The sequence below is a fragment of the Larus michahellis genome, chromosome 3, assembly GCF_964199755.1.
Source record: "Larus michahellis chromosome 3, bLarMic1.1, whole genome shotgun sequence".
Classification (NCBI taxonomy): domain Eukaryota; kingdom Metazoa; phylum Chordata; class Aves; order Charadriiformes; family Laridae; genus Larus; species Larus michahellis.
This window is the reverse complement of record NC_133898.1, coordinates 23556166-23577977: the sequence shown is the minus strand read 5'-3', so window position 1 is coordinate 23577977 and position 21812 is coordinate 23556166. Positions and strand designations below refer to the sequence as shown.

The 21812-nt window shown below is 41.5% G+C and overlaps 1 protein-coding gene across 11 annotated transcripts in view; it reads right to left on the bottom strand.

Annotated features, from left to right (window-relative positions):
* SHLD1 (shieldin complex subunit 1) overlaps positions 1-21812 on the bottom strand; it is an 81551-nt gene that overhangs the window by 3211 nt on the left and 56528 nt on the right. The gene's annotated exons all lie outside the window — the stretch shown is intronic.

Genomic DNA, 21812 nt, shown 5'->3' with positions numbered 1-21812 from the left:
TTGTACTTGCATATAATTAATACAGGATAAGCACAGAGACTCTTGGCAGTGACATGACCAGGCCGATCAGCAAGCCACACCCAGCTTCAGGTAGGAAGAGCCTCCATAAAGAGACCTTGAATTAGGCTCTCGTACCCAGGGAGTGCCTCTAACTGCGATTTCATCTCTGAGCCCGCCGCGCCAGCCCGTTTGCCAAGCACCTGAGTCACCGACAAGAAAATTTTCCAGGGCTCTGCCAGAGGTTGCACAGTCGTCATCTGCAAGTTACATAAGCAGGACGCAGGGAGTCAGAAAATAGCTTGGTCTTTTCTGATTCTGTGAAATATGAAGCAGAGTGTAGTCCTTCATTTCGGCAAGAGACCATGTTCAAAGGAAATCTCAGTGCAGTGGCAGAAGGCTGCTCTTCCCCTCCCAGTAAATAAAGAGCTACCCTCCCCTTCCTGAGTGGTCAGAGATTCATTAAAATGAAATTAAGATGTCTGTGCAGCCATACTGTACATTGCCTCTTTCTTCCTCCCCCTACTTTCTATCTTTGATTTTCCTTTTCAATTTCACTTCATCTTCAATTCTGCAATTTTACATAGAACTTTTCCTCCTCTTGCAATGTGTCATTTCCAATGCAGTACAAAGAGAAGCTTAGTGGCCTTCTTTTAACATCGATATATGTCATCAGAGTAGCAAATCAGAGCTAATCAAAGAGAACAGGTCCATTTTGCCTCAGTAATCTCTCAGCCTTGGTGCTTATGTTAAGTTACAACTGAAGCCTCATGCATCTCTGATAATTCAATCAAGTGGCACTTGCGCTCAGACTCCTGTGGCAATTGCAAACCCCTGTGCCGTGCTGTCGTCTTGCTACTTCTTACACACAGCTCACAGCCATATTTTGTGAAAGAGCAGCAGCGACCTGCAGCTACAAATCTCAACCCTACATGATCCAGGAAGAGCAAAATCCTGTTGGTTCCATGGTGTCAAGGGAGACCTTTGCAATGCTGTTCTGCCCTTCTCCCACAATCTTAGATTGGATATTAGGAAAAAATTCTTCACTGAAAGGGCTATGAAGCATTGGAACAGGCTGCCCAGGGAAGTGGTTGAGTCACCATCCCTGGACATATTTAAAAGATGGGTAAATGTGATGCTGAGGGACCCGGTTTAGTGGTGGACTTGGCATTGTTAGGTTTACAGTTGGACTCAATGATCTTTAAAGTCTTTTCCAACTTAAATGATTCTATTCTATTCTATTCTATTCTATTCTATTCTATTCTATTCTATTCTATTCTATGCCAATATGACCTATAAAGCAGCCATCCTCAGTTGAAGCACAATCCACCAAAGAAGTGACCAGTAAGTATTTCGGGGGTATATTTTGTGTTTGATTAGTCAGAAAGTACTCAATTATATTACTGGGAGAACAGTTTTCTTTCAGTTACTGATTCAAATTTATGTATCTCTACTTTTCAATAGTAGTCCCTATCCTCTTAGTGGATTACTTTTCCAGCAAAGCCTTCTTAGGGCAAGATGTGAAAAGTTAGATGCAGAATTCCCAGAACCAATCTATATCCCACGAAGTTGCACCTTTCCTCAGCTTTCCTGACAATTTCCCAATACCTTCTCAAATTATGTGCCAAGACTGATCTTTGCAAATACGTTTTTCCTCCCTAAAAGATATCAATTGAGGCAGAGGTAGAGTCAACACCCTCTAAAGAGCTGATACTGCTGTTGTAATGCACAGATCTCCTGAATGATTTATAAACCGCAGGGCACAAACCCAGTAGCTGGATGCCTGCAGGGTCCAGAAAGAGCTTCTCAGCTGGGGCACACGTACAGCACACAAGCACGCCACGTAGCCAGCAAAAATGCTGCTAAAGGCAAAGGCAGCATTAAACTAATCAATCCCTTTCCCTTTCCATGCACCTGCACCCATCAAGAAAGTTGGGATTCCCTGAGAGCTCACAGCAGGATTGCTTCAAAGCTTAGACCTCTCTGGCCAGCTCTCAGCAGCAGGAAAAACGTAGTTTTATGAACTCTTTATTCTTACACAGCAAACTTAACAACACAGATGTCACACAGCCTTGTGTTGGCTTGACCCAACACCTACAGAAGTCAATGCAAAGATGAACAGGGCTGAAAACTTGCACTCTGTTCACCTGTAATGGAGTTTCATCACCAGAGAATCTGGTCCAAATTATTTTTGCTATTTTCACTCATTCATACTACCAAGAATGTGCTAAAGGTGGGAGGGGAGAGGGGGAGAAAACCCCAAACAAAAAAAAGCCCCAACAACTGAAACAGGTCATCACTCATGTCTTGGTTTCATTCTCACATGATGGATATGCATCAGTAAGAATGATGCGTATCCATCCAAGTACTATTTCATCCAAGTACATATCCAAGTACTATTTCGTCTGTGCCTCTACTCCATGCTAATTGAAGTTCAGCTTTTTCATCTTATTAGTAAAAGACCTGGGGGCTGATAAAAGGATAGTCTTTGTGTTTATAAACCTGCTGATGAAAATTTAAAGCCTCCATCTGGTACAGCACATAACCTGACCGCTTGAAGCACACAACCAAATCCTGCTTTGGACTTGGGCCACTTTCGCTGATGCAACAACTCTGCAATATTGTTATTTGCACTTCTACAAGAGCAGCTCACCTAGCGATTTGAGTCTCCGTATAACTGTGTTCAAGCGCATTCAGCCATAGTGTAAAATAAGACATCCCTCAAACAGCAGAGCTCCTACACTGCTGGCTTTCTGGGGGAAGAAATCCCCCCAAATTCAGGTGGGCAGTGATCCCTGCAGCTGCTGGTGCTTCACTAGAGCTGGCGTTGCTGTGATCTCTGTCTCTGTCCCTTGCAGAGGCTTTGCTGGATGCCAGCAGCTGCTAATTCTCGAGTTACATTAGTAGCTGGATTTGTCCAAGCCTCCTGCCCTCTCCCACACCACCCAACTGCCTCCCGGGAACCCTGCGTGTAGGACGCATGGTTCCCCTCCTGCCCAGTACACAAAGGTCCATCCTGTTATGAGGGTCTGCGAGATTTATGCTGTAGATACGAGTATGGGAGAGCTAAACCCACCGTGTTGTGTCATCAGCAGTTCTGTGAAAAGTGCAAATTACATCGCTTGTTTTAGGGCAGGACTCATTTGCCCTAGGGCTTAGAAATGACTCATCCCTGGCACAAATGGAGCTGGAGTCCAAGACCACCAAAATGAATGCCAATCCCATACCCACCCCAGAGTGGCTCTGGTGCTCGCAGGTGTTAAGACACTATTGGAGCAGCCACGCTAACGAGGGCAGCAAGCCCCATCACTAAAGTGTCCAGGCCCTTGACCGCTTTCAGGCATTTGGTTGACCACATACCATGGATAGCTTGGAGCAAGGGCTGAATTTCTCTGGGTGCCTCTATTGTGCCACTCTCAACAAGGACCAAGAAAACTGTAAGACTGAGGAAAGTCAATTATTTTTTGAACAGAACTAAATTGATCTGGAGACATACACATTGCCCTTATGTTCACCGTAGTGACTGAAGTTCAATCAGATGTTGGTTAGATGATGCTAGAGCACATCCCTATGTTGTAAAGTCAGTGACAGGACTGTTATTCAGAGTATCTCAGAGTGACAGAGATTATTTAGGTAGTCAACTCTGAGACGGCGCACTGAGAAAACATGTGTCTGCTTCCTGCTACAGCCATCCTGCCGGCTGTGAAGGCCCAAAGAGACCATTAAGTTCAGCTTGTCTGAACAAATGTCCCTGAACAAAGATTACCAGAGAACTGAGCAACACATCAGTGGAAAGGAAAAACAAAGGAAAGGAGAGAGCCAGATGAGAGAGGAACTCTTTCCTTGGGTGAGACTATCCCAAAATTCGCCAATACTTTACCTACTCTCCCTGGGAGTAGATGGGGCTGAGCCCCGGACATCCCATCTGCCCTGGACACTGCCACCTCTACCTCAGTGTGCTCTTTCTACCCACTTGAGTCTTCTCCCCACCGTGACTTCTTACAGCTAAAGTGAACACATTCTCAGCATCCACGGGCAATGATGAATCATACAAGAAGGACACAAATAAGCAGTTGTTCTGGCTGATGGTACCCATTAAAAAAGGGACATTCAGAAGTTCTCACAGATTGTATTATTTCTCTTTTACCATCAACCTGCAAGGATGTACCTGGGGTGAATGCAATCATCCACATAAGAACAGGTCCCTAATTCTGTGGTTGCTATTAAGTTATAAGTGCACGCAGATGCCATCCCCGAGGGCTGCTACAGCCCTCTCAGCACTCCTGGACAATCCCGTCTTGCCTTTCCATCAGACATGTCAATATGGCATGGGAAAGTTCAAGTAGAGGCAATACTACTTGGGCTTGAGCAGAGCTCCCAACTGACAGGAAATTTATGCCAAATCACATGAGTTGGAGGATGCATCTATCTGCACAGGAGGCAAGAACAAGTCCCATGTCACCGCAGAACTCCCTAGATGCCCATGCACCTTACTATTACATGTGTTGACCACTTGAAACAGTTAATGCAGAGAAAGCCATCTTTTTTTAATTTCTACCTGGTTGATTTCCACTGGAAGTGCATGTATCATCACGGTAATACAATTCCACTCTGCTCTGGGAAGAAATAAGAAATTTATGGAGAATTTAGCAGGAACTCGTTATACCCTAATCTCACTCAGTATCTTAGCCTGCCAGTAATCACATACCAGAGTGCTCAGGCACTGCAAAGTTAGACATTTTGGGACCAAATCCTATTGCCCTTACTTGCATTAATGAAAGTTCCATTGATTGCAACAGTTAAAAACCCATGTGTGAACTGCTGATTACACCCCTTTAAATGCTTCGTAGGATTTTCATTACTAACATTTAAATGGGAATAGCACCAAAAAAACAAGTATCAAAAAAACAAAGTATCATTCTGCTAGGTGTACAAACACCTATCACTTTGAGTAAATGACAAATCCTAAAGCCTTTCTTATACAGTATTGAAGAATTATGGTAGAGTTTACAATTTCCCTGCACACATCTCTGCCTTGCAGAAAACAGCTATTTTTTTTCTTGCATTGTAGTTTGGGAAACCTTCCAGCATTTAAAGAAAAGGCAAAATGGAATTTTCAATGACATTATCATTCAAAAAGACTGTTGTAAGCAGAGCAAATTTGTTCCTTGTGGGTATTTAAATTGTGAACTGAAAGTGAAAATAAGAATATAATAAGCCTTGCTACTTTGCTGTCTCCCTGATGACACACAAACCAGCCTTCTCATGCCATAATATGCAGTAGGCTATAGCTCACAAGACAGTATCCATGAGACTGCTTTCCACATGACATAACCAGCTATATCCTTCATGCCCATGGGAGAGGCACGTGTCGCTGTGTCTGATTGCTGAGGAGCTGGCCGGGAGCTGTGCAAATGCTGGCTGCTCTGTCAGGAGACCTGAAGAAGGTGAGCGTGGGAGGGTAGGCAAAAGGCTACGGAGGAATAGCACTGGGTATAGCCCAGTATTGAGTCAGGCTCACTGCCTTTTTTTTTTCTACCTGCTGCACATTTGTGGTGTGAAAAGTTGGGGGGGGGAGCTTTAATTTGCATGGGATAAGACGTAAGCAGTTATTCTGGGGAAGCATAAACCCTTCCTTTTCTGTCTAACTCCCTTAGGAGTTTGAAATTCAAGAAAAATAAAAAGCCTGGCAAATGGTAAAGTGCTTTTGAAATGCAATAAGCAGGCATAGCTCATCCCCCTAGACGCTCTTCCAAATGTCACACTTGGTATTAAGCTCTGCCCTTCTCTGAGAGCTCACAGCTGATGCCTGCTGCGCCATACTTTTAAGACAGCTGGAAAACTCAGCTAAATTAAATCTTTCAGAGAACGCACTAGTTAAAACACGTTCGATTTAATAAACCAACAGAGCAGCAAGTCAGCTACAGTATGAACTCCTACGAATTAAAACTCTTTATTTGATGAAAGACAAGAGATAGGCACTGCTGTCATCTTACAAACCTGTTCCTAAGCAACCAAGGCCCATGGTCCAGGGCAATAGGTATGGGCAGAAGCAGTGGCAGCATCATAAATACCATCACTTATGGCTGTGCCCCAAGAGCCTGCTGATGATATATCCTCCTCCAGACCCCAGAGCAATGGGCATTGGATATAACTGTCTGTGAACAGCTGCTCTAAGTGCAACAGCACACAGGAGCATTGCTCATTGCAAAGATCCCAAGTTATCTCTAAAGAGATGGGCAGGAACATAACTGGGGTGCCTGAGATTTTATTTTTACAAGGCAAGTTCCTCCCTTGGAGCTCATCACCATTCTAAAAATAGAAATAGCAAAGTTAAGAATTCTTCAAATAGGTATATTTAGAGTGGTTTAATTTATATGATTCTGTAGCCAGCAAAACCCCCTAAAGCATCCTATTTGTCTCCAATTGTGATTTAAAAAATAGCTTCTTAAGATATAAGGTTAAAGATTCCACTATCAAGAGTAACCTTTCTCTAGAACATAATAAAAACCCCTGTTTACGTAGCTGAAAACATTAACGGTCAATTAAAGTTATTATCCAGCAGATGAGGGCACCAAGGGGCTTTATTAAATTAGAACTATCTGCTGCTTTCCTATTACATATACAGTCTTGGGAACTGACAGCCAGATTCACCTCGTCTATGTAACACTAAAGGTCCTGATTTCCAAAAAGAAACTCTAACAAGGCTTCTTATGCTAATTGCTCAGCTTCCAATTAGGCATTAGGAAAGTGCGGGGAAGCAACTGCAAGAATAGCACCATGCATGTTCATGTGCACAGACACAGCAGTGCTGTGCTAGACCAGCCTCTCCTTAGCCACAGCAAAACATCCCAGTGGGCTTTCAACCTTTGACAGACAGGATCCAACATGAGCATTCCCAAGCCAAGCCTCTGCCTTCTCCGTAGGTTGAAAGCAAGAACCATCCTCTCATGTCAAGTCCCTTAGTCATGAGGACCACAGCATCGCCCTGCCCATGGGAAGGATTCACACCATTTGAGTCAAGTTTGACCCCTTTCCTCCTGTGAGGAGGCAGAGCCTTTTATGAAAAAGATGGATTTTTCCTTCTTTTAATCAGTAACTTGCAGTGTTGCTTTTTTTATACTTGGAAGGCTCTAATTTAGTCTCAGATCATATTTGTCTTTAAACTCATCCTATTTCAGAATAAAAGCAAAAGTCTGGTGCTTGAAACCAGTGGGAAACAATTCTGCCTGGCTGATTTTCACTGCTTAAGATTTGTAAAGGATTTTATGAAGGAAAACTGGGTTTTGTGTTTCATGGTGCCTGAAGGAGTTTTATTCACATTGCACATCTAAAGCAAATGGTAGTTGTTTCCCTTCATATTTTTTTCTTGCCTAAAAATTATAAATTCCAGTCTTGTCTATTCTCTTTTTTCCAGCTGTCTACAGAGCCAAGTCTTCACGAACCGTTAGCTTTCTGACAGAACAAGAATTTTCCAAAGAACTCTAATTAACTGAGAAGGAAGGAATTTTTATTCAGCCCCTGGGTTTGGTTACTAGGTAGTTAACTACGGAATTCGGAAAAGGATTTGCTATAACCACCTCTTCAGCTAAGAGCTGAGAAAGTCCCCTGGGAACCTGAGTCATCCAAGGAGACCTCTCGAAGAGATGAAGAGGGACTGATGAAAGACAACATTCTTCATAGTTCTCAGGTAAAAGATGAGCAGGGAAAAATCCTTCCTGTTTCCGGGAAGACACACAAAGGAAAGATACTGTACATCTACATATTCATGCAGAACTGATGAAGCTGTAAGCTGAAATTAAAAAACGGACTTAACATCTATCTGGATGACAATTACTGATCACAGACAAGTCTAGCAAAAAAAAAAAAAAATCCCATTCTTCCGGGCTTTAACAAATCCTTTGCTAGATTCAAGAATGGGGCCCAACTGGCAGCACATTGTATGCTGCAGACACCCATTTTGGAGGATGGGATGAAATAAAGGGAGGGAAACTGCCTGTTATTCTGAAATATTCAGTAATGGCCACTGCCAATAACAGGAAGCAACTCTAGATTACAAGTATTACTGAGTAAGACAATATCACAATATTTGCAAGTATTAAAAAGAAAACAAAACTCAAAGCAATATCCTTTCTTGATATATTAAATACTTTGTCTTTCATTCAGTCACACATTTTCAGTACTCAAGAGGACTGACAGTCCTCAGCTGATGCCTTTGGCAAGAACAGGAATAAGCAGACAGCTCCCACTGGAGACAATAGCTCAAGTTTCAACATCAGTTTACAAAAATTCTACCTTCTGCATCTCCTTGTGGAGTGACATGCATGACAGTTTGCTTGGAAAAACAAGAATATGATGCTATTCATACAGCTAAAATAGATAGCATTTCTTTAATGAGAAGAACAGACTAGAAGACCAAAATATTATATAAAATTTAGAAAAGATCTGCTTTATTTACAGATTGTATGAACTTGGAAAAGGTAGGGGGGGGGATTGTTCACTGTACACTGCCTTCCCTTGCCATTATAGCACTTGAAAGTCCAATTCATGACAATGTTAGCACCCACAAACATACATACAGTTTATGTTGCAGAGATTCACATGCATTTCAGCTCTGCTTCCAACCAGCTATGCACAGCTGTGGACACAAGTGCCATGAGAATCATAGTCAGAAATCCTTCTTGAATTATGGGTAAAATTATACTACTTGTAAATATTTTTGAGAGCAAAAGAGTTATGATCTACAATACTACCATTAGCCATCTTCATGGGAGGCCCTGCATTTGGAGGCCTGAATCCTGATGCGGGATTGATGCCAGGGTACCACAGAGCATCCACTGTAGAACAGCTGCTGCAGGGAAGAGAAAATGCTCTAAACACTGTGGAGGTTGAAGACTGAGTGAAATAAGGCAGATGAAGGTGAAGGCTGACTTAAATATAACTTCCTCCCAATTCTTTACCCCCTCCAACCTGCACACCTGTATGTCTCTTAGTCAAATGCATCTATGTGAATTCACTCAACTTTCTACCAACTCATTATTTAGGTACAGATCCCAGATCAGCAGATTGATTTTCAGAAGTGCTGGATATACAGATGTTGTCACCAAATTTAAAAGAAGATCTAGAAATTTTAGCTCTTTTGAAGACAATGTCATCTAAGCTTTAACTTTACTAATTCTTCAGCAGCAGATCACTACAAGTCGTACAACAGAAAAACAAGAGCGGTACCTTTTGGTTCTCAGATTTTATGCTTCTGATCTTTGGGTTTTGTCTCAGGTGAGAAGCTTGAGTGTGGGAATACCACAAGAAATGCTTACAGATGGACTGATTGTCTCTAGATGCAATAGAAATAGCTGAATGTGTCTGTCCCTCTCCAGATCAAAGCTCTTTACCAGTCAGGAATGACCTTTCACTAAGAACAATGGAGGAACATTTGCAAAGGTGGTTTCTTGAATTTACTTGCAATAAGATTTTTTTAAACCACGCTTCTTGGCTGTGTCGTGCTCCTGAAAATATGCTGCGTGTCAGACAAGCACAGAAAGGCTTCCACTTCTTTTAGAAGCAGGAATATAAAAAATAAAAAAATTTAAAAAAAAAACCCCAAACCCCAAACCACAAAGAAATAATCTGAAAAAGCACAGGTAAATAGCAGGTACAAAGGTAAAGAAATCTACTGATATCCTGGTGAAGATTTGAAGGTAGAGTGAGGCATTTTCCCAGTTTCCCTGCAGGTCTGACACAGCTGCACGCATTGAACAGGCTGTGCAGAGACACAGCCAGCCCGGAGTGCCTTGGCATAGAAAGAGCAGACCCACAGCTCTGTCCTCTTCTCAGCCCACCATGTGGAATGTGGAATCACATGGCTTGGGGATGGCATTTTCTGTTGCCAGAGGAAGCTTGTGCATTAGATGTTATCAAAAATGAAAAACCAGACTCAAAAATAAGAATGGAAACAAGATAGCAATCTCCACCTATCTGCTTTCCATAGGCTAATAAATGAAACACCCTCATATTGAAAAAATCAGAGTCAGATATATCAGTCATCAAGGAAATTTTCAAGAGACAGAAAATGCAATTTCAACAGAATACAATGAAAAGCAAGCAAGACATACAAGTTTAATAACTTGGAGGTATTCGTTCATCACTAGTCTGTGGCATTTTGGCTTGCCACTTTAAAAGTACACTGAATAAACACTTAAGCCGTCTAGTTTTGCTGCAGTATTACTTGAAATCAACTAATGAGTAGAAAGATTATTGGACTAGACTGTTAGGCACATTTATAGACCATTCAGAAATGCTGGAGGCTTGAGAACCAAAAGGGCTTTTTCTTAATTATCTACGTGCTGTTGTGGGAATCACTGAAAATCTCTTCCATCAGAACCAGCTTGATAAAAAATTATGTTTTGAACAGAAGTGTTTAGCCATTTAATCAGTCAGCTTTCTGCAGGAATTGTTGAGTTGTTAATAAACCAAGCACCTGAAAACTGAAATCAGAAATGGTTTCCACATAAGAACTGCATTGGGAGTGAATCCTCAGGCCCTAATGGGCTGCGCTACCTGCCAAACTTTTTTCAGGTGGTATCATGTGTATGGGACTCTATATGCCTCTGAATGGACTAAAAAAACCTGAAGGGCAGAGCAGATGGGAGAAAGGAGAGAGTCCTTAAAAAGGAGTATGACTTTACAAGTTAAAAAGGAGAAAAATCACTGAGCAAGCAACTAGAGCAGTTTCCATTCTTATCTCCTCACTTTGTCCTCTCAGCCAGTCACGAGAAACGCTTGGCAGTACAGGCATTTCCCTGCTATAACTCAGCTTTGCCCTCAAAGGCCAAACAGTAAAAGGTTTCAGTCACTCCAGATTTGTTTGCATCCCTTTAGCTGGCTGCATAGCCTATTAGTCCTGCTTTTAAAGAAAATTTCTTAGCCATGAGCAGATCTGGGTACACTCAAACTGCTCCGTTGCCCCAAACCAAACAGCTCACCTGAATTACTAGTGGACACAACTCTGGGTAAACTATGAAGGTCAGTGAGAGCCCAAATCCTGTTCAAAAAGCAAACAAAACTCCATGTTGCCCATCCCATATTATTACCCCACCGCAATTCTGCGCCGGGATGGCTCTGCTGAGAAGCTACCCAGACTTTATCAGGCAAGAGCCTGGTGCTGCGTGTGAACCACTTTCTTGGACAGTTTTTCAGTAACACCTTCAACTACTGACGAACTGTGGTTAGTGATAGTTACTGCAACCATGTAATGTTTGTTCACCACACTTTTATGACACAGATGTTTTTAAGCCACACAAGCGATATTACGATCTTGCATTACCAGACATACTAAGATCTTGCATTACCACACGTAGCTTGAAAACATCTTGTGATGTTCACAAATACTTGTGAAGAGAAAAAATCATTCATTCCTACAAAACAAGGCAAATAAAAGGACAGATAAGCCAGAACAAGTAAGGGCAATTCAAATGTTTCTTTATTAAAGGAAACACTTTTTCACCCACCTTAAGTCATGAGATTCCCTAACAGAAAATACCTGCTTCATTCAAAGGTAATCACTCGAGTAGCAAGGTAGGGAAAAAGATAAAACTCCTTTTAAAAACATAGGAGAGTTAGGGCTTACTGCAGGGATCTATGAACACTGTAATGCGTGTTTTTCATAATCCATCCAATATTTGCATGTGTAAATATTTGCACCATTTACAAGTAGTAAAGAATAACACAGCAACTATTTTTCAAGGTGATGTGAGAGCGTTTGTGTGACTTTCAACAAGGTAGGGAGATGAATTAGGATTGTGTTTGTTCAGAATTCATTCTCTAAATATGGTCTAGAGAGACTATAGAAACAGACACTCAGATACTGGGAAACACCAGGAAGTGCAGAATTTGTGGCTTACTGCTCAGACTCTCAAAATTGTCTGTCTCTTTTTTCAAATGTGATGCAACCAATGTTACTGGGGTATTTAGCAATTCCCATTGCTCTTTTATCATCTGAATGAGAATGCAGGTCTCCTCATGCAACTGCTCCGCTCTCCAAAACAACATCCAAGGCAGAAAAAAGACGAGAAGTAAAAATTATGAAAATAAACACGAGTGAAGCTGAACAAACAGGCAATCAACAGATAAAAGAGAGTGTTTTTGAGTCCAGACAACCAGGGGCTGCAGCACAGGTGCTAAATGCATGAAAATTATGTTCCTAAAAACAACATAAAAACTAAAACCAACCCAGCTCTCTGGGCATGCAACCAGCTTTCATGCAACCAGGAATCCCCAACCAGATGGGTCTAGAGGTATCTTTGGACTAGTGACAGGGATTCTTTAAGAAACAACACATTCCTTCAGTAGGGTGGCCTTGCTCAAAGTTGGGGTTTTTTTGACTCTGATCTCAACCAGTGACGACACCTCAGCATCTTGCTTTTGGATGTACATTTTAAAGAGCAGGGCGAAAGACAGCATGCTTGTGAATACTGCTCTACTTGTTGAGAAAGGCTTGCTGGCCCATGTGAAAAAAAAAATCGGAAAAGAGAATGTATTTTTGAATGAGTCTACACTGAAATGGAAGGCAGAGGCATATATAAATTACACCCCATCAGGGTGGTATTTAGTTACTTTTAGTACTCTGGGAGCCAGTTAACTAGACAAGGTGAAAAAGCCATTACAAAGTGGAATGTCTCACTGAAACATGGGGCAAAATGGTTACAGAAGCCTGAAAACTCAGTTTAATTAACAAAATAGCTTCAAATCCATGGAGCTCATAATTCCTAGATACGCAGCACCAATCCAGGCCCTGAAATAGTTCAGGGAGTGTCTGGGAGAGGTAAGTTTTCCAGACCCATATTCACAACCTGAACCGCTGGACCACTTCTCAGTGATGGAGAAAGGAGGGCGAGCACCACCTAAAACTTTGGCATAATAGGGCTGTGCAAATTTTGCTGGACCATTTCATATTTTGCTACTTGTAGTCAAATTATAATGAGGCTAAAATTAATACAGAAAATTGAAGATAATTTTGATCAAACCATGAAACTCACTAATTCCAGTAATGGAAATTTTCAGACAGGTGTTCAAACAATGGAGGTTCACACATATCTTGGAGTAACATTTCCTCTTCTTTTAAAAATGTCAATGAATTAATGACAGGTCACCACTGATTAGCACTCCTGGCAAACTTTAATACAAACATAATTAATAATATTAATCATATTAATATAGCCATTCACCTATTCAAAGGAAAAGGCAAATATTTAACATAATGAATGCCTTAATATTGAACATTTCTATCCAATGATAAAATTGGATATGTATGATATATGTCTGATATAAAACAGATCCTTAACAGTGAAGGTAGATTCCATTTTTCCAAATAAAATGGTAAGTTTACCACTATTTAATTTCCTATATCTAGGCTGGAGATATTCCTGGCAGTTCTAGTTTAAGCTAAAATTTCCTGGTTCTTATTTAAGATTGTTTGGTGGGGTGGGATTTGACAGCCCAGGTAATTTAGCTGATCATACAGTCAGGTAATTTTCTTTTATTTTTTTTTAAGCACAAAAATTTATGATCAGCTTAAGAATTTTGTTTTAAAGGGCCTAAAGAAAACATAATTAAAACAGATTGGATTCTGTGATTGTAGTAAATACATCTGTTTTATTTATAAATAAAGCAGGGAATTTTGAAACAAAGACATTAGTGAAGATTTTCAGCTCAAGTTTTGGGACTGTTCTTCAAAGGCTACTTAACAGGGGTTTTTTAGATCAAACGTGGACAACATGAGGACGTAAGTAATTAATTTGTATTCCACTACCTTGACAACCCACTTCCTTAATCTCTTTCATTTTCTCATAAGCCATCCCCAAAGCCTCAGTACCCTCGTAAGGGAGGACACTTCTGCAGAGGGTATAGACGCTTGTGTCTCCTAAAGCTCTTGTATCTTCAGATACGAGATCTTATAGATATAATATCTACAGATATAAGATACCAGAAAATGTTCACATCCAAGAATGACTTGGACTTGAAATTATTAACTTACAAATAAGGTGGGTGGGTGCATTTCCCATTAATTAAATTCAGTCAGGAACAGCTGTCAGAAAACAGAATTGACATTCAAGGCATCCTCAGCTCTGAAGTTTTAAAACCTCTGCGATCATAGTGCTAGTGTCCTTCATTTCCTCCACTCTCCAAACAAATCCACTTTCCACTTTCACATTCTTCCACTTCCTCTTGGTCACACTCACTGCTGAAGGTTAATCGTGACTCTTAAGACAACAGGAGATATATCGGATGCTTCTTTTAACTGGAAAAATGTTTAATGCATTAAGGGCACAAAAAAGGCTGGCACCCTTGAGTGAGCAATTGAATCAGGATAAAATAAAGGTCACTGAGAATTAAAATAAAACAAATATTTGTCTGTCCTCACATAGGCTCAGTTGTGCCCTTAGTGCCACCCCCCTTAAGCAACTGTCACTCATTCTTCGTAATAAAAACATAAGAGGCCAGTCTGCTGCAGCACAGACTTGAAAGATTTCAGAGATTAAGGTAATCAAACAGAGGTGGAGATAGAAGGTGGATTTTAGTGAAAGCAGCACCTGTGATCTAATGCCAACATATAAACACAAGCAGAGAACAAAAAGCTAACAAAGTGAAGACATGCTGAAGAAGGCATGCAAGGTTAATCATGGGGTGTGATCCCTTTCATTTTAAACACAACTGCATCATCACTGCCATGTTCTACAGAGTTTAAGAGATCTTGGGTCTTTTTTTCTTTTTTTTTTCTTTCTTTCTTTCTTTTTTTGTTTTGGTTTGTTTGGGGTTTTTTGTTTTGTTTTTTTTAACCTCCAGTGCAACAATGAAGGCTTATTCATCCTCCTGCCAAACTGTGAGGAAAAGGAGGCACAAGAAAAGTTATTTAAATCTGCTCCTGATCAACAAAACACTGACACTACAGGGAGCCCAGAGTCAATCTGAAGACAGCAAAGGAGTGGTCTGTCCTGCAGGAGCACAGATTGTGCAAAGCAGGAAGAAAGACAAAAGTTGTTTGCTACCTTGCAGAGAGGCTTGTCAGAAATGATGGCATCAGTTCATGCTGCCTCCTTTCAAAGCCTCACACTTTGCAGCAGTTTTCACACTGTGTGGTCAACTGCGTGATGAGCGTTCCCATGGTTAAAACAGCGCACACACTTGAGGTGCGATGCTTGCCCTGTCCAAGCTCCAGGGAAACCTTTGGAGCAGAAAATAGGTTCACCAAAGCACCGTCCGTGCCCACCCTGGCAGCTGGGATCCTAGGGAGGAAGAAGGCTCTGCTGCTCTGGACCATGAAGAAAGTGGCGCTCTCTCTCCAGGTTTGCCAACTGTCCACCCTGCAAAAGTCATTTCAGCATGGAGGTGTGGTATTTATCCCCCCTGGAAACCACAGCGTGATACTGAGCCATACTGATGGACTTAAATCCCACTGAGGAAAATCTCTGTTGGACATCCCACAGCGGAAGTCCACTGGGAATTTCAGATGTGCTTCTAGGAATTAGGTGCCACTGTCAATAGCTGCTTTCTAACGTTCACTGCCCATCACAGTGGGGTGCCCTCTACCTGCATGCACTTACACAGTGCACAAGTGTCTCACCGTGTCTGAGAGAACAGCACAGATTTTCATAGATTACAACCAAGGTAGTAGCAGCGTTTATTTTCTCAACTACTTTACAGAATTTTCCCTCATGTTGCAGGACATGAATTTAAAGAAAATTTGAAATAAATGCAAATTATGGCACTTTTTATGTTTGTACAAAAAGCCATAAGCTTTTTAAATGCAATTTACGTGAAAGGAGACAAAAGGACTTTGTACTCTTTAGCAAAAAACAGCCCAAGGAAAAAAAAGGTCATTGAAAAGAAATTACATCCTGAGTACAGGTAAATTGTATTACAGACAGCTAGTTGTCCAACAGGAACACTTTGGACTGTGATAACACATCAAAATAATCTAATTATCCTTAAAAATCAGAGAATCTGTAAATTTACCTAAAAAATAGGAGATGAGCTTTTAATTGTTTTCACTGCAGACACAAACAAAAGACACTGATTAACTTACTGGGCTCAAGAGAGGTAATTATTTTGCAGCAGATGCATCTGTAAGAGCAATTCTGTGACAGCTCCAGATTTAATCTGCCTTTGTTTTATGAAGACTATCTGCACAAATTATTTTTTTCCTTAGATTTTAGGTTTTGAGTTGAACTCTGCTCAGACAGAATGCAAAACTCAATTACAGTCCGGTATCAGGATCTTGTGGTGCTAGAGACACATGCTACAGACTAAGTCTAATGAAAGCTCCCTAGCTGAAAACAGTTTAATTTCCTTTAAAAAAAAAAAAAAAAAGCAAACCACACTCCCCAGTTTTGTAAAAATATTAAAAATATGATGGAAAACAGATGAACAGATTACTGAGCACATATGAAAGGGAAAATATTTTTAAAGTTTTTTGCCTGGAAACAAGCTTAGACATATTTTAATAAAATACTCTCTTATTGTGAGTAAGAGACATGCTGTTTCATTCTGCAATATCGCCCAAAGAGCAGAGCATCTAGGTAACAATATTCTGTTATACCATAAATCCACAGGCTTGAAAAAGTGTTTAGCAAGAGATGACAACATCTTTGAATCAACTTTCCCAATGCTGTTTCTCAGATCATTACAGACTGTAGCACTGATATCCTACTGTCCCTGCATGCTCAGAAGTAGCAGAGAAGGAGAAAAGTGCAGTATCATCACACAGTAAGTGTGGATCAGCGCAGACGTTCATGGCACTACCCTAGCCCATCCTAACCTGTCTCTTGAGTCTTTCCCATCAGCCACTAGACTTCGCAGTGCTCCCACACCGGCCACCTTGGCAGTGGGACTGGGCTGGGGGCTGCTTCTGATAAGAGCAAAGCAGACTGTGCTGAAGAGCTGGAAGTCAACACGATGGGGAGACACAGAGACCAGCATAAAGCAAGGCCACAGCTTAAGCCATCAGACAAGGCTGCAAACTCAAGCCTCCAAAACACTGCCCCAAGCTCCCTTCCCGGGATCACCTGCCCCACAAGCTATTTAACCAAAATGGCCGGCTGCAACCTAACACGCCGGCTCACTGTCAAGCTCATATGTCATCTGGCAGACCCCTTACTCCCCTCGGATTTGCTGCATCTCTGACCTGGACTGTGCTAAGATTTTCCTGTTCTCAGTGTACTCCGTGCTGCATTTCACCTGGGGCAACACCGTGCCCCACCTCACCAGCATCTGTTTTGCAATGGACTATTAGACCAGCTCAGGGTTGTCTGGCTGGCTTTGACCTACAAGCAACTCAAAGCCCCCAAGATGCAGGGAGCACTCCAGCTCCCAGGCGAGGAACTAGTCATAGGGTCAGCACAAGAGTCAACTATGAAGAAGAAAACCTTAGTGGGCAGAATTACAACCAGAATCTCCTGAAAAGCAAGCGAATCCTTCTTTGGACAGCTTGCCCAAAGATACTTCTAGTCAAAAATGTCCACATTCATCCTTGATACAGTCATAAGGAGTTCAACTAAGTTTAAGGCAAAGGGCTATTTAATCAGTAGATGGGAAAAAACCTGCATCCCCTTATCAATAGCTTATCAATATTACCAATATGGCCTCTGTCAAACAACCTGTGCAAAAATCTGAAGTATTTTTCAGACCTATTTGCTCTCACTGTAATTTTAAAGGTCCAAGGCCGAAGGCAAGGCAGAGCATCTGTTTCCAGTTTTCACAAGCAAAAGCATTATCTCTGTGTGACCACCAAATGAGTTAATAGCTGCTTCTGAGAAACCTAGTCATCTCTCGGGCAAGGCTTCTCCAAGCACACATACCCGTGCCCCTCCACCAGCACTCGTCTGCCCTGGAGCTCCTGCCCTTTAGTGCCTGGAGCTCCACACAGGTAAGTGCAGTAGGTTTTATATATTCAAATTAATCCACTGCATGAACTATATCATCCACATCAAGTCTTCTCTAATGGGCACTGAGCAATATGATTTCAGGAGGCATACACAGACTAAGACACCGTACAAAATGAAGCAATCAGTACTCGCTTGTGTGCTCTCCTTTGGATGCACATGCTCTGCGGGGTGTCACATGCTGTATGTCATCCAGCCCCAAGAGTGCTCTTTGTATCAAGGTATGGCTATGGTACAACAGATGGTTTATTGCATCTCTTTTGTCTTAGGTTTTTTGCCTTTAAGCAGGACTTAACGTGCACCAATGCACATTTGGGACAGTTATATTTTTCAAAGACTGCATTGAGCTTTAGGGAATATTCACATGAACATTAATGAAACCAGAGAGGTTCCTGCAAACACTCCGAGAGGAAAACAAAGATGGTTTTGGGCAAAGTGTTATAGAAAAGGACAAAGCAAGAGTTAAATCAACATAGTCACATAGATGATCTAACAGACACAGAACTGAGAACATTAACCTCTTCTCCAGGTTACTAACAGCAGCAAGAAGAGGCAGGGACAATTATATTAAAATTTTAGTGAGTCACCACACACTCGCCATAGTTCTAGATACCATTTAAGTTCCATTAAGTAGTTTACCTCTTGCCTTATTAGTTATATTCTGCAATAGCATGCAGTAATGTTAGCAACTTATCTGGCTAGACTGAGCAGCACCCAGACCCATGGTCATGGTCCAAGCACAAGAAGAGGAAGCAGAGATATATTCATATTCCCAATGACATGCACTTGAGAGTCTCTGCAGTGTTTATTCTCACAGTGTTACTCCTCCTTCTGCAGGCAGGAAAGGCACAGAGAGGGAAAGCCTGGCAGATACTGTATGCAGCAGCAACCTGTCCCAACAGAGCAGGGGGGTGCCTGTAGCGTTCACCAAAGCCTGAGTGCTTGCCTGGTCCCTGCAGCCCTGAAGAAGACGGGCTCTGCTTCTGCTTCATTGCTTGCCCCCTTCTTTCATCACTGCTAGAAATGCAATATTGGAGGCTAGGCACAGGGATATTCAGATACGTATCCAAACTCTCCACCTAAGTTTCAAGCAACAGGCTACCTCTGATGCTCATTCATTAGTCACTAAAGCAGGCGCAATTAGGGATACTATGGTGTCCAGAAGAGAAGTAAAATCCATAGGAACACATTGGTTCCTCAGAGAGGAGCTGAAGCAACTGTTTTCAAATTAGCAGTAAACAGCATTTTGCAAAAGGAAAACCTCAGACACATGATCTGATGCAACAGCTTCCAAAACAGCAGTGAAGCCTGATTACTTTCTCATGCAATAATCAACGGAGGGAACCAGATTCCTGCAATAAGCCAGTAACTTGCTGGCTGAGAAAAGCTATGGAGGTCTGTTTGAGAGGTGAGGTGAAAGGGAGGACCCAGCTATTGCCTGGTAGGACTTCAAAAAGCTTGGAAGACTCAGAGTAAATCCCTTCACTGAGGCTGCTGAACCAAACCAAGCTTCCCATCTTGTCTCAAGTTTGGCCAACTGACTGTTTTGAGATCACTCTGTTCTTACTAATATCTGCTCCAAGACGAGCAGGATCTTGGGGCACACAGGACTGTGATATTTTTAAAGAGGCCAAATTTGCCCCTACTTGCAGCAGTACAGCTCTGTAATAATGAATTCCTTCCCATGGCTTAGCTGCACAGAGAATTTGGCTGTTTGACCACTACACATTCATTTAGTACCAGTTTGGAAAGGCAAATTCTGTTTTCAGTGCACAGCTGAGAAAAGGTGAATTGGTGGCAGGGACTCCTGTGAGATCCTTTCAAAAGGATTTCCTTCTGAAATCATCTTGCTCTTAAGAAGTGGCTAGACTGGTTTGTTGTTTGTTTTCTTAACAGGACGATCAAGAGTGAGGAGACCATCGCTATGATCCCAGAAAGCACAGACTGCAACACTTCAACACAAACACAGTTAGACATTGGCACCTAGAAATAGCACAGTGGTTTTGTTCTGTGCTACAGAGAGGAAGATTTTGGCAAACTAAGGATGTAACAAAGCAGGTTCTTAGTCTGAAGTATTAAAACCAGCCACACGCACTTTTTAAAGGCGGATCATTGCCTGAAAGATACAATCAAGTTTAATATCACCTCATTCTATGACCAGCTCTTCAGCATGCTATAGAGATAGCAGTCGACTAATCCATAATTGAATAGGAAGCTTCATCTACAATTATTTCATTAACAGGTATTATTAATACGAGAGAAGTCATGAAGAATTTAAGTGACTGAATATTTTGTGCATGTGTGTGGGAAGAGCACGGGCAAAACCAGCATTTTGTTTCCTGTGTGAAGAATCACATTTGCCAACAACGCATGTTCACCCTCTTTCCCCACGTGGTTTAACTCATCCTGGTGGGTATGCAATTCACAGTTGCTAATTATAGAGCATGATGCTTATATTCTGAATATCAGATCCAACTTTCCAGCTCATTTTTGCGTTAATCCTCTGCAAAAGAATGATTCCTCTTCTTAAGAGGAAAAAATTCAGAGCTAGGTCCTCATCAGAAGTAAATTACTAGCTCCTTATCAACATACTGTTGAGAGCTAACGGCAATACATGATTTCTTAACAATGCAAAAATATTTCCCTTTATATTCCAAGCTTGCTGGGCTGAAGAGTACTAATATTTCCTCACATTCAATCTAACAGGGGAATGAAACCCACTGGCGCAAACTCAGTGACTCAGCCACTGGAGCTAACTTCACTTCTGGAATGCTGCCACAGGCTCTGCAGATGATTCACACGCGCACACATGCTATTAGACAAGTGCCTCGTATAAAATAATAATTAGCAGCAATAACAAACATCCTACCACAAAGCACTGGTGCAGCATGAAATGGATTTTCTCAAGTTATTTTATTTTGCATCTTCTGTTGCTTTCATTATATTTTAATTAAAACTACATCAGGAGAAAAATTAACCTAAGAGTAACCTCATTAGACATCCAGAGAAGCAGCAATGTAGAGCAATGTTAAATTCAGCAGGGATTGCAGATGGTAGCTCTGTAAATCAGGTTCTGCTTCAATTCAGCTCTTCGACAGAAAGTTCACCCTTTCAAGAAATTGCTACTAAATTATAAGAGATCATGAAATAGATCCCACTTGTGCCACACCACGACCAGGAGTAAAGATGATATATTCCTCTGCAATCTTTATAGACCATAACTGCTTAAATCATTAAATTCAGAATACGTTTGTTTTCTGAACAGTACAGAAGGACTTGGGGCTAGGCATTGGGTCAGCATACTAAGGGTGAGTATTCCTTAGGTCTGTACAAATTAACGTATTTTTGATGTATGCTATCTGTGGGTTATCCATTAACAAAGTAAAATACCATTGCAAAATTTACTCATGCCCAAATATAACCTAAGCTGTGGACCAAAAAAAAAGTTTGTCCCCTCCTCCAACTCTGCATTGCCTGCTTCCCTGTTCCAACAAGCCCCCCCGCTTCTGCTTTTGGGCAGGTTATCCAAGGATTTATTTTCAAGTACCAGTACTTAAGAGGTACAGACTATTGAAGGCAAGAGTGTACATATTAAAGCATTGGTATCAGTTTTGTTATCTGCAGAATGGGAATATCTCTTACTCTTTTCTAAAGCGGAAAGGACGGAGGTGCCGGGCAGGATCAGATCAGAAGTATAATCTAGTCTAGTATGTCCCCTCCACTTGTGGTCTCTTCTTGGTGGCAACAGGGAAATGTGATAACAAGGATATGTAGGTGTTGATTGGACACTTGAAATTAGGCAGCAACTAGTACAAGCCTTAAAACACCACCCTACGTATCCAATATGTCAGCAACATTTCTGTCAGCAAGAAGTATTGA